The following is a 14,759-nucleotide window of genomic DNA, read 5'->3' on the forward strand; positions in this document are numbered from 1 at the left end:
ACAAAATACAACTTATCAAGATGAGCGGGATCTTAATCCCTAAATAAAACTCAATTATAAAAACTATGTACAATTCTAAACTACAACAAGGAAGGTCAATCGTTGTAAGTACAACGCTCGCTAGCTCACACGTCTTCACCCCCAAGAAGCAACATTATCACCGGTCATTCATGTAACATGAACGCCACAGTCAGTGGGGAGTAACTCAAGGTTCTCCCAACCATATTATGTCAAAACTAACATAACCAAGAACATATTAAAGCATATGATACATAACCAAGTAACATAAGCACTTCAACATGAGAATAGTATTCAATACATGTGAAGTCCAGCACGAACAATGGCTTATGAGACATACATATGAGACAAACCGACCAATGCATCATAAATGGTAACACAACACTAAGTCAATCATAGATATCATGCGAAATGGATAACAGGAGGCCAACAATATAATACATGTGAATGAAAACCGTAGCCATTTACTTTGAAATCATTTTAACATACAATGAACGGGACGTGGCTACTAATGTCACATGCATACTTATGGCTTGCATCTCACCATAGGTACGAATGGGAACATCAATCCCGCTGATCATATCGATACTAGATGGCTTGCATCTCACCCCTAGTGCTCAATAGGACCAAAAGACTCTTACCATTCAAACAATCAAAGGTATCATTTTCACGGTGAATGGCATATGTAAGACTCATAACTTTGCAAGACTTTTACTCTTTTAAGACTCAAATTCCCCCAGTAGGACGACGATAATATAATATGGTCCTAGTCTAAACCTGTCCAGACTCTCGGGATAAACATTTCCCGCTTCGACATGCGGCAGAACAGCCCGCATCCGAGACTCGAACGACAGAACGAAAGTCGAGTACCCCAATCGCCAGAACAACACGAAAGTGGTGGAGATAGAGTGAGATAACTCACACTTGCCAGAATAGCACAAGTGGGGCGTAAAAGAAAAGAGATAAACCATACTTGCTAGAACAGCACAAGCAAGTTAGACTCGTACTTGCTAGAACAGCACAAGTAGGGCGTAAATTTAGTCAAGCTAGTATGCTATACAATATGACACTACCGTAAGTAGACACCCAAACAACCACACTAGATCATTATCCTCTCGGTATGCAATAAGCATCTCACCCCCATGACTCGAGCAACAGAACGGAAGCCGAGTATACCAAATTCGTCAGAACAGCACGAAAGAGGTGGACTAGTGAGTCAACCATAATAAGGCATGGTATAATGTTATTTTCATAGGAACATGACCCATTTCAGGTAATTATTTCACATAAGTCGGTCATACTTGCAAGGTGATAAATAAATGAGAATGAATAAATTATAACTTGCATAAGAGATATACTACGTCATTTCATACTTGTATAACATGGCTAAACATTTTATTTCATATTTACAAGTTACTTGAGCTTAAAATAGAACAAGTGATAAAAAATGAATTAAGTGATACGAAATACGAGGCAAAACGTAAACAAACAAATGAGAACTCAAATATGAAGTATATAACATCATTTCATGCTTTTCTAATATGAATAAACATTATACTTCATATTTACATCTTAATTAAACATAGTATAAACAAACGATAACAAATGAATTAAGTAATGTGAAACACTAGGTAAAATGTAAACAAACCCAAACCAAATCGCATTTAAGCTTAACGACCAAAATAGTTGTTTAACATGTGAATGAGACATAAGCAAAGGGCTCCAATGATAAAACGTGTCAACACACCATACACAAGTATTAGAACCAAGGTTAAGATGCATACCTAACAAGAAACATAAAACTCAATTTATAACAAGAAATTTAGTACTCGACTACAACAAGGGTCAATTCAAACGGTCATAACTTGCGTTCTAGATATGAGAATGATGTGAAACCAATTGGAGGTGATAGTTTATCCTCTTATAGTTCTAACGGTAAGTTATAAACCCAAAACAAACATGTAACGAAGGCGTTATAGCCATTTTACGAAAACTGGTCAGGCTGAAACCGCGGCTGCGGGCTGCTTCCCACGACACAAACAAGGCATGAACTTCATTCCCAATCCAATTTTATGGTAGATTCACAACCCCAAATTAATTATATAACCAAAGACCATCGCAACTACGACATACCCACCATATCTCAACAATAAACACCCACAACATGTAGCAAAGATCGTAGCAAAGATCGTCGCAAACTACAAAATACATACAATAGCTAAACAACATCTCATTCCTTACAAACCAACTTTACCCAATTGATATTATTTGCAATAAGCCATCTCAATAACATAAAAATACAATTAAAATATCATCTAACATTAAAGGTAGTAACTTTACTAGCTAAAGACTAAACTTTAACAATAAAAGCATATAATTTGATATAATACCGAGTAATCTATCACCATTACCTTTTAGATCTTCAAGGACACGATTCCGACCCAATACCACTCCGGAATACTAAAGTTTTTACCTAGCAACAAGATTAAGACAAAAAGGGTTAGAAAACTCATCTAACAAAAAGATGGATTTTCTAAAAGGTTCAAAAGGTAAGATTATTCTTACATAGAAAAAAGGAGGAGAAGGAGAGGAGGAGATTGGTGCAAAAATCATAGGATTTCGTTGAGAAACGAAGAAACGGCATCCGTCTTAAGATTTTGGAGTTTGAAGATTTTAATGGTGGAAATCTCATCTTCCCTAAGGAAGAAGATGAAGAAAAGTTGCTGAAATATTAGAAGAGGAAACCTAAAAGAAGGAAGTTTTGTTGTCTTAAAGATGGTCCATAGGTTTGTTTTGGCCCAATAACAAAGGCACTTGGTTTGTGACTCGGTTTTGCACTAAAAAGACTCACACTACGACTTTTAAGGCATTTCGGATCCAAATAAAACCAAATTAATTTTTATGAAACGAAAACACGATTTTGAAATTATAAAACCGAATAAATAATATACCAATTAAAATCGAGTATTATTAAATTAGCGATTTTAATAAATTACCCATTAAGTTAAATCGCGGGTGTTACAATCATCCCACCTTTTAAAAAGTTTCGTCCTCGAAACTTGAAAGTAGAAAACGAAAAATTGTAAAGATCTAGTCGGATTTTCGAAGTCGACAACCAAAACATTACAAGGTGTGATATCATAAAATTTAGAATTCCTTCAAAAAATTTTAAGAAGAATTTTCCAAAAGTACAAGTTTTTCGTCAAATGAACCAAAGAGTTCTCGTTGCGCATTCAAGAACACCAACATTCCAAATCCAAGGTCAAAGACAAAATCATGTGCCGACAAGCATAGAACTAGTTATTAGGCATCTCCAATAACGAGTTCTAACACCCCATCTACGTCAAAACCAAATGAAAATGATAATCCGCTTAAATTTTCTTTTGAGAAGGCCAAATTGAATGTAAAAGATCCATTTATAAACTCAAAAAGAAGTCAAGTTTTTGAAAATGTAACATTAAACTTCGACAAGGAATAAAAAATGAACCAAAACTAGTTAAAAATCGAGCAAAATTAAAAGTAACTCGGGTATAACAATCACAAATCACGATAAAGAAGTCTACAAACAACAAAAAAAAAGGAACTAAACCGAACTTTTAATAGTAGAGAGCCATGATAAGTGATGAGTCATAATTATATACATATTTATGCCTCCCCTTAATTACTTTTGATACGGTTTTCGTGCTAGTTTATATTAATTACATGCCTTTTATGTTAGAACGTTGATACTTTCGCTATTTGATGTTTAATGCAGGAAAGATGCATTTGAGGAGAAAAAGAATGAAATAGGCATCGCGGAGTAGGCATGAAGGAATACACAGAGCATGGCACCGGAATCCATAAGAATGAAGGAAGAGAAGTTAAGAAGACAACACGAAGAAAAGAAAAGAAACAGAGTGGTGCCTCGATTAATTTTGTGTGGGCTCGATTGAGGAAGTGTGTACTCGATCGAGTACGAAGGGGCTCGATCGAGGAACCGCAATTTTCCAGATTTTCCGCAATTTTCCTTAAGTCGGTTATGTTTTACTATAAATACTTAAATCGTACCCTAAGTTTATTTACGTCTTATTTTACGTAGTTTCGCATAGCTACTCTAAAAAAAACTCTCTAAAATACTTAGTTTAGTTTATTTATTGTTCTTATTTTCGGATCTAAGCATTCCTTTATTACGGTATCAATCTTTCTTTAATACTTATTCAATCATTATTGTTCATCTTATTATGTTCTTAATTATGCTTTCTTATATCGTTATTGTTATTAATATGAGTAGCTAAGCCTTTAATCTAGGGAGAAAGGGGATCTAGGTTGTTAGAAAAGGGTTAACTTATGAATTGATTGTTAAATTGCTTTTGATTGTTGTTCAATTATCGTATTACATCTAGTTAATTAATTACTGATCAGAATTGATTAATTAGTCTTGCATAAACTAGGATTTTCACCGACCGGGTTAAGACTAGCATAGGCCACAATAACTGAATTAGACCGACTTAATGATAGCGATAGCATGTTAAGTTAGATCTAAAAAGACATATTAGAATCGACCGATCGTATGACTTTCAACAATATAAATTGCTCAATCAATGAATTAAACCTTACCCTTGGATGACGACCTAGTGAACCCGATCCCTAGACTCTCTTAATATACTTGAATTCATCTCTTATTTACATTACTATTAGTTGTTAGTAATCAAACCAATCAAAACCCCCATAGAACTTTTACCTTTAAGACAAACCTAAATATAAGCAAACTAGATTAATTACCTCGCCTCCCTGTGGATTCTATACATGACTTACCGCTAGCTATTTGTTAGTAATATTATAGGATTTATTTTGATATAGGTAATACGACTTTAGCCTTATCAATAAGGTCAACAAGGAGGTTAAAGAAGATAAGAGTTTTATAGGTCACTAGCATCAATCTCAAAGGAGGAGCACAACGAAACGAGTAAGAGGGGTATGAACGGTAAGGCTTATGGTCAAAAAGGAGAGGAAACTAGACAACTAGGAAATGCCACATACTCAAATCACTAATAACAGCGTCGTCCTAAACGGTTCCTCAAACATCCCTAAAATTTGGTCTTATAACCACATTACTTCCAAGGATTTCCTAAATCAACTTACGTCACTTTACTTCTAAGCTATTCCATGGGACAAAATACTTCACCACACTTGTGATTCAACAACTTCCAATCATTAAACATCCACAAACGACTTCCACAAAAACAAGATTAAAATTACTAACAAAGCTATACTCATACCCAACAAACGTCAAAAGACAATACCAATCTATGTATGGTTATCAACATCTTAAAGGGGTTTTCTTTCAAGCTCACATCATAAACTTTACTCCATGTTTACTCCTAAAGTAACAACACTCAACCTACTAAACTTTCAAATCCCAAATACGACAAATAAAGTCAAGTTCCATAACCTTAGTAACATATGCAACTCACACTTTACACAAAGAATCCCATCAACCGATCACACCCACTTTATGTCAAGCGACTAGGCATAAGAATCACCAAGGTATGTCTCACCATACTACCTAAGCGTCACAAACAACACAACCTCTCAAAACAAGGGTTATGGGTCAACCACAAACAATCTCCTCAAAAGCCAACTTATCCAACCAAGGTAAACATTCCATAAGACAAAAATGAAGGTGTCCATGAGGGGTCTTATAAGAAGGAAAGATACAAAAGCAACTTCCAAGGTATGAGAGAAGAGTTGCGGAAGGTAAAGAAGCACAAAGAAAAAAGGATAAGACGAGGTAGTCTAAGAAAGGAAGGGACCTTCGGAAAGGGTAGAAACATTCTTCAAGAGAAAGAGATCCATATACAAGGTGTTATGGAAGGAGAAACAAGAAATGAAGCATAGGTCGGGTGGGTACCAAACTGGTTTCCAAGGTAAAGCGAAAGAGAGTTTAGAAGAGAAATAAGCATCAAGAAGTAAAGAGTAAGGCAAGATAAACTAAGAACGAGGAATATCTTCGAGGAAGTAGAAGCATTCTTCAAAAGGTTGATCAAATCTTCAAGTTTCGGTAATAGTAGAGCTGATCAAAAGCGGGCTTGGGCCGGACGCGGGTCGCGCCCAACTGTTAAAAAAGAGTCTGACGGGCCTTATTTTATAGCCCGAGCCCGCTAAGCGGGCTGATTTCCACTGTTCGTACCCGCCCACTTCAAGAGAGCGGGCCGGCCCGCGGGCCTGGCTAAAATCAAATAAAGAAATTAATGTTTCTATTAAAACACGAGTTTGTTACCGCTTGATCCCACTAAAATTTAACAATTGTCTTTAAAAGCTTACCTTTAATAAAGTATATTAATCTTCAAAAGATAAGTTTACTAGATTTTGGAAAAAAAAAAACACACGTTTGGCAATGTTCTCCTATAAACATGAAAATTTCATTTTTGCCTTGGTCTTTGTGCGACATTGATGGCGGTTACATACACGTTTTTTGTAAATACTATAAAGGTACTATCTCTATATGACAATCTCATTAGCATGTCCATTCTCGGCGAATCTTTATACGACAAGTGTAAATCCGACAATCTCCCAGTTATACGTAAGACATAATATTCATTTGCGCTACCTAATTAGTTTAGAGTGTACAAATTATAAATAAAATGAGCAGAGAACGGCGGAGGATTGAGGTTATGAGGTTACTTTTAATAGCGGGCCTAGCGGGCCGTCCATGGGCAATTTTGTTTAGTCCAAGCCCGTCCATTTATTCTAGCGGGTCTAGTTTTCTTGTCCGTTACCCGTTTAGTTTTTTATTTTTCTTGTCCAAGCCCACTATATTAGCGGGCCAAACAGGCTGGCCCGCACTTGATCAGCTCTAGGTAATAGGCACCACGTCTTGATCGCCACATAGGTAAGCTTACGGTTTTTGATCCAAGGGCACAAAAATCATTAATAACAATCAACAAACATGTTAGAACTAACCTACCAAAAGGCATACACAAAGAGACTACCAACTTAGGTCCTTATTTATACCCATCTCTCATTTATTATTTAAGGTCAAGTTCAAATTTAAATTTAGGGTACACGTGTGTGCGTCGGGAGCAACATAGGCTCTGATACCAACTGTGACACTCTCGGATTTCTACGAAAAGAAAATGTAAACTTTGCAGCGGAAAAAACGATATTTTAACAAATTTGATATTGAAAACCGCGGAGTCACTATACAAACCAGAAAGTTGAGTTTTAATAAAGCTTATATACAAAATACAACTTATCAAGATGAGCGGGATCTTAATCCCTAAATAAAACTCAATGATAAAAACTATGTACAATTCTAAACTACAACGAGGAAGGTCAATCGTTGTAAGTACAACGCTCGCTAGCTCATACGTCTTCACCCCCAAGAAGCAACACTATCACTTGTCATTCATGTAAACATGAACGCCACTGTCAGTGGGAAGTAACTCGAGGTTCTCTTCAGCCATATTATGTCAAAACAAACATAACCAAGAACATATTAAAGCATATGATACATAACTAAGTAACATAACCACTTCAACATGAGAATAGTATTCAATACATGTGAAGTCAAGCAAGAACAATGTCTTATGAGACAAACAGACCAATGCATCATAAATGGTAACACAACTCTAAGTCAATCATAGATATCATGCGAAATGGATAACAGGAGACCAACAATATAATATATGTGAATGAAAACCGTAGCCATTTAATTATTTTGAAATCATTTTAACATACAATTAACGGGACGTGGCTACTAATGTCACATGCATACCTATGGCTTGAATCTCACCATAGGTACGAATGGGAACATCAATCCCGCCGATCATATCGATACTAGATGGCTTGCATCTTACCCCTAGTGCTCAATAGGACCAAAAGACTCTTACCATCCAAACAATCAAAGGTATCATTCTCACGGTGAATGGCATATGTAAGACTCATAACTATGCAAGACTTTTACTCTCTAAGACCCAAATTCCCCCAGTAGGACGACGATAATATAATACAGTCCTAGTCTAAACCTGTCCAGACTCTCGGGATAAACATTTTCCGATTCGACATGCGGCAGAACAGCCCGCATCCGATACTCGAACGACAGAACGGAAGTCGAGTACCCCAATCGCCAGAACAACACGAAAGTGACGGAGATAGAGTGAGATAACCCACACTTGCCAGAACAACACAAGTGGGGTGTAAAAGGAAAGATATAAACCGTACTTGCCAGAACAGCACAAGCAAGTTAGACCCGTACTTGCCAGAACAGCACAAGTAGGGCGTAAACTTAGACAAGCTAGTATGCTATACAATATGACACTACCATAAGTAGACACCCAAACAACCACACTAGATCATTATCCTCTCGGTATGCAATAAGCATCTCACCCCCATGACTCGAGCAACAGAACGGAAGCCGAGTATACCAAATTCGTCAGAACAGCACGAAAGAGGTGGACTAGTGAGTCAAGCATAATAAGGCAAGGTATAATGTCATTTTCATAGGAAGACAACCCATTTCAGGTAATTATTTAACATAAGTCGGTCATACTTGCAAGGTGATAAATAAATGAGAATGAATAAATCATAACTTGCATATGAGATATACTACGTCATTTCATACTTGTATAACATGGCTAAACATTTTATTTCATATTTACAAGTTACTTGAGCTTAAAATAGAACAAGTGATAACAAATGAATTAAGTGATACGAAATACAACGCAAAACGTAAACAAACAAATGAGAACTCAAATATGAAGTATATAACATCATTTCATACTTTTCTAACATGAATAAACATTATACTCCATATTTACATCTTAATTAAACATAGTATAAACAAACGATAACAAATGAATTAAGTAATGCGAAACACTAGGTAAAATGTAAACAAACCCAAACCGAACTGCATTTAAGCTTAACAACCAAAACCGATGTTTAACATGTGAATGAGACATAAGCAAGGGGCTCCAATGATAAAAAGTGTCAATACATCATACATAAGCATTAGAACCAAGGTTAAGATGCATACCTAACAAGAAACATAAAACCCAATTTATAACAACAAGTTTAGTACTCGACTACAACAAGGGTCAACTTCAAACGGTCATAACTTGACTTCTAGACATGAGAATGAGGTGAAACTAATTGGAGGTGATAGCTTATTCTCCTACGGTTCTAACAGTAGGTCATAAGCCCAAAAACAAACAAGTAACGAAGGAGTTATGGCCATTTTACGAAAACTGGTCAGGCTGAAATCGCGGCTGCGGGCTGCTTCCCACGACACAAACAAGGCATGAACTTCATTCCCAATTCAATTTTATGGTAGATTCACAACCCCAAATTAATCATATAACCAAAGACCGTCCAACTATAACATAGCCACCATATCTCAACAATAAACACCCACAATATGTAGCAAAGATCGTAGCAAAGATCGTCGCAAACTACACGAATTTTTTTTTTTTTTGATAAGGTAAGAAAACTAGGTTGATCCTCTAGGGTAGGACCAACATATCTCATCCTTTCGAATGAGGGAGGTAAGTTGAAGCCACCGGCTATCAAACCACCTTGAAAGAGTTGGACATGAATGTCCAATAGAAGCCATGAAGTCAACAACCTCGTTGGCTTCACGAAAGCAATGTTTAATTATCACTTCATCGAAAAAATGAAGGTCTAATTTCACATCCTTAATAATACTAGAAATTTCCCAAGGAATTTGCCAGGTACTTCTAATCGAGTTAATCACACAAAGATTATCACCCTCCATAATTAACTTTGAGATTCCTAAATATTTAGCTACTAAAATGCCTTCTTTTAAAACGAGAACTTCCGCAACAAGAATACTGTTGGAACCGCACTTTTTTACTCCTAACAAAACGACTTTACCATTATGATCTCTTATTGAATATCCTAAGGCGGCTTTACTACCTTCTATTCTTAATCCGTCAAAATTTAGCTTTAGGAAGCTGTTTCTAGGTTTTTCCCACCAAATTTCTTCCTTACTAGAATTGTTTCTAGCTGACTCTTCTATCTCGGGGTTGTTGAGATCCTTAAATCTCGTCACATTCCAGGTCTTAATGCTATTATTACATAAAGTAATAAGCTTGCTTATACTTAAGTTAACATTATTAAAGATAATGTCATTTCTATAAAACCATGCATTCCACCAAATAAAAATAATCTTAGTGAAATCATCTTTTGAAATTAAATCTTTGAGAAGTTTAAGTTTCCTTAGAAAACTTTGACTTGTAAAATTATCATATTTTGACACAAACTCATTGAAACTAATAATGTCCTAGTCTTGGATGACAGATCCAATCAAGGGACATTCGTAAAAGAAATGATCTTTGCTTTCAATAAGATTGTTGCACAAAAGACAATGAGATGGGACATTAATATGACTCTTAAGAAGTCTACTTTTCGTTGGGAGACCGTCAACACAGGCTTTCCAAAGAAAAAATTTCAATTTTGGAGGAATATTCAATTTCCAAACCCACTGAAATTCACATTTGTCAAGAGCTTGATCGAACAAACCTTGCGCTAACCAAGTTGCTGTCTTGGTAGAGAAAGTTCCATCTACGGACAGCCCCCAAATGAGGGTATCTGGAATATCATTATGTGGTGGTGGAATGTTAGTAATCTGATTAACTATATCGTTATTCACTAAACTGGATAATTTACAAACATCTCATTGTTTGTCCGAGGTTATGAAATATTTAACCAAAAGATTAGGGTCACGGTTACTATCATCATCAATCATAGTGCTTGTAAGTGGGTGTGAAAAAACCCAATTATCAGACCAAAACTTAATGTTGCTACCATCACCTACTTGCCATCTTAGTCCTTTTCTAAAGAGATTTCGAAGACTCATAAGCTTACGCCATTGCCAAGAGGATACTGAGTTTGGCTTATGGTCAAAAAGTGAACAATTTCTCAAGTATTTTTTAGTTATCACTTTGACCCTTATATTTTCCTTGTCCATAAGAATTTTCCATAAGAGTTTCATTTGGAGAGCTTTGTTAGCTGCTTCAGACGTTTTAATTCCTAGTCCACCCAAAGATTTCGGTAAACAGACTTTTTGCCAACCAATCAAATTAGGGGATCGTTGAGAGGGATTCTTGTTCCAGAGAAAAACTGTATTAATCTTGTCCAATCTTTTATGGATTGATGAGGGAAGCAAGAAGCTTTGCATTTGAAAAGTTCCTTTCGAGGCTAAATTTGCATTAATTAGAACTAATCTACATACAATAGCTAAACAACATCTCATTCCTTACAAACCAACTTTACCCAATTGATATTATTTGCAATAAGCCATCTCAATAACATAAAAATACAATTAAAATATCATCTAACATTAAAGGTAGTAACTTTACTAGCTAAAGACTAAACTTTAACAATTAAAGCATATAATTTGATATAATACCGAGTAATCTATCACCATTACCTTTTAGATCTTCAAGGACACGATTCCGACCCAATACCACTCCGGAATACTAAAGTTTTTACCTAGCAACAAGATTAAGACAAAAAGGGTTAGAAAACTCATCTAACAAAAAGATGGATTTTCTAAAAGGTTCAAAAGGTAAGATTATTCTTACATAGAAAGAAGGAGGAGAAGGAGAGGAGGAGATTGGTGCAAAAATCATAGGAATTCGTTGAGAAACGAAGAAACAGCATCCGTCTTAAGATTTTGGAGTTTGAAGATTTTAATGGTGGAAATCTCATCTTCCCTAAGGAAGAAGATGAAGAAAAGTTGCTGAAAAATTAGAAGAGGAACCCTAAAAGAAGGAAGTTTTGTTGTCTTAAAGATGGTTCATAGGTTTGTTTTGGCCCAATAACAAAGGCACTTGGTTTGTGACTCGGTTTTGCACTAAAAAGACTCACACTACGACAATTAAGGCATTTCGGGTCCAAATAAAACCAAATTAATTTTTATGAAACGAAAACACGATTTCGAAATTATAAAACCGAATAAATAATATACCAATTAAAATCAAGTATTATTAAATTAGCGATTTTAATAAATTACCCATTAAGTTAAATCGCGGGGGTTACATATAATCCCTTTAATCACTCGTTAGTTGTAGCTATTAAGTATTGTGTTCATACTACTAATTGATTCTTCTAGCATTTGTGTAAATAGGAATCCTTTTGTAGTTATTCATTAAGTCAATAAAACACAATTTTTACATATGCTTTTTTTGTAATATACGTGAATTTAATATATTCTAACCTTCAATAAAAAAAATTAGGTTTACACTTATGCACTACGGCAACCTTAAACACATTGAAAATGTATTTAAAGCATCTTCATTTTCTTCCTAAATTTCGACATTTAGTAGATAATTTATAATTTAATCGATTCTAACATTGAAAATAAGAAATTAGGATTTACAATAACGTGCTACATCTGAAATACCTAAAATGTACATTTAATTATTTGTAAATGTACATTTTAAGACACAATTCGAATGTAAATTTATAATGCACATTTAATTATTTTTAAATGTGTATTAATGAGGAAGAGGGTTTTGGTCTGAGTGGAGTAAAGCATTCTTTAATGCACAGGCAAAAGCAACTAACTCAGAGAGCTGGAGATCAGTTTTAAACTCAAAATCTTGTCCAGAACAGTGGTAGCTCTCTCTTTATTTCCTCTCTCTCTTTATTTCCTCTCTCTCTATATAAAAATCCCAAATAAATTGACCTTGTCACCACTACTATTCCCCTCACCTCTCACAGCCTCCCCTCTGCTGCCCGGCCTTTCGCCGGCGCTCCTTAGCCTGTCTCCGATGAAAGGTTCACTCCTCTTTTCTTGATCCCTCCTTACTGATTAAACCTTGTCGTTTCTAAGATCGATCCTTCTTATCCATTGGTCTTATCTTTTTTGTGTGATGAAGTTGTCGGGTTGCGTGTCTGATCTGGTCACCGTCCACTTCGATCCCTCATTTTTTAGTTCTGGCTGGGGTCGATCGTGCATGCGTCAAGGGGTGTTTCCCCGCCCCCTCGCCTCTTTCCCCACCCCACGGTATGCATTATTCTTTCTCTTGATGTGTCATTTGCCTGTAATTCGGATAGGTATAACCCTTCTTCGGGTCTGATTGTTGTGACAGTGAATCAATTTGGTGTTCTCCCTCCCCTCGCCCCTTTCCCCCATAAATCAGTCTTTTCTCATTTCTGTCTTGCTGCATGTGCGGTTCGTTGGGTCCTATTGTCGAGTGTGATGGGCTTATTGTGGTCTGATTGCTATAAGGTTGGATTGATTTGGTGTTCCCCTCCCCCCCACCCAATCGGTCTTTTCTCATTTCTGCCTTGCTGCATGTGTGGCTGGGCTCATTAAGTCATGTTGTCAAGTGTGGTCTTGTGTTGTGGATTGTCGGAGGTTGTGGTGACCTTGTCTTTCTATCCTTTGTATTTGTTTGTGTTTGTTCTGTTGACGAGACTTTGGATTCGGTCGATCAGTCGAGGCTTTTGTGAGTTTTTTCGGTCTAAAGTGATCTTTGTCCTTTGAGGAGTGATTGGGATTGGCCCGACCGGATATGGTTGTGATGTTGGCTTGGGTCGGGGGCGGTGGTTTTCTTCAAGTTAACGCATCATCTTTAGTACTTTTATGCTTTCAGTCTTAATAAACTCCTTACGGAGATATTTAGTTGTGATATAAGGTTGGATTCATTAGAAGACGATGTTTATTGGCTTCAATTGACTGGAATTTGGTTAAGGGACTGCCAGTATTCTCACTTCTTTGCATATTGGATTTCTCGTTGTGTTAGTCCTATGGTCAAATGGTTCGACTTCTAAGGTGTAGGAGATTTATCTCCGCCAATGGCAGATTTTGTCGTCTTGCTTATCACTTTTTCTTTCTTCGTTCTTTTCGCAAGAGCGGAAGTACACGTTGTCATTGCCACTCTGCGGCTCATTTGCGTCGACGTTTTCTGGAAGTCAAGCGTGCTTTTGAAGTTGGTACGGTTGTTCGTGGCCAATCTTTCGTCCTTATCCATCCTACCATCGTTGATCTAGTTTATCTTAAGGTTGTAGTTTTAGTTTTAAATAATGTTTATGTAATCCCTAGGTATGGGTTTGTAATACTAAATTTAGTTGTCGAGTTTCTGGTGCTACCTAGTCAAGTAGCTCACATTGTAACTATTAGAACATTGTAAGTTATTCTGCTTCCGCTGAAGAAAAAAAAGTTGTTATTTCTCTTGGTATGTTGGCTCAGTTTTGTTGGTATTGGTTAGTTTGGTTTAATCTTTGAGGTCGTCTATTATCTTGTGTTAATTGTTTATAGGATTTTTCTAACGTGTGCCTTAAGGGCACATATTAATAACCTATATATGGAAATAATAACAAGATAAACTTATTATATAGTCAATAATAAATTCATTTTTACCATAATTAATAAAATTATCTTATTATTATCTCCACATATAGGTTATTGATGTGTGCCCTAAGATATGTCGTTAAATGATTAGCTTTATTTAGCTCGTGGTTGCCTTATTTGGTTTGTGTCAGTCACCCAAATCTTTTAACTAGGTGGTCTGTGAGGATCTTTATGATACTTACAATCACGATTTGAAGAGTTCCTGAGGTGTGCGATGCGGACATAACTTTCGTTATATTTTGTTTTACGGTTGATTTTGTCAACTTTAAAGTGGTCATTTATTTAATTAATAAGTTCAATAAAGTTATTAAATTATATGTTTGTTTGGGTAACGCTACCACTGTTCGCCGTGATTCTGAGGTCAAGTTAAGGGTCCTAGATT

Source organism: Silene latifolia, chromosome X, assembly GCF_048544455.1.
Source record: "Silene latifolia isolate original U9 population chromosome X, ASM4854445v1, whole genome shotgun sequence".
NCBI lineage: Eukaryota > Viridiplantae > Streptophyta > Magnoliopsida > Caryophyllales > Caryophyllaceae > Silene > Silene latifolia.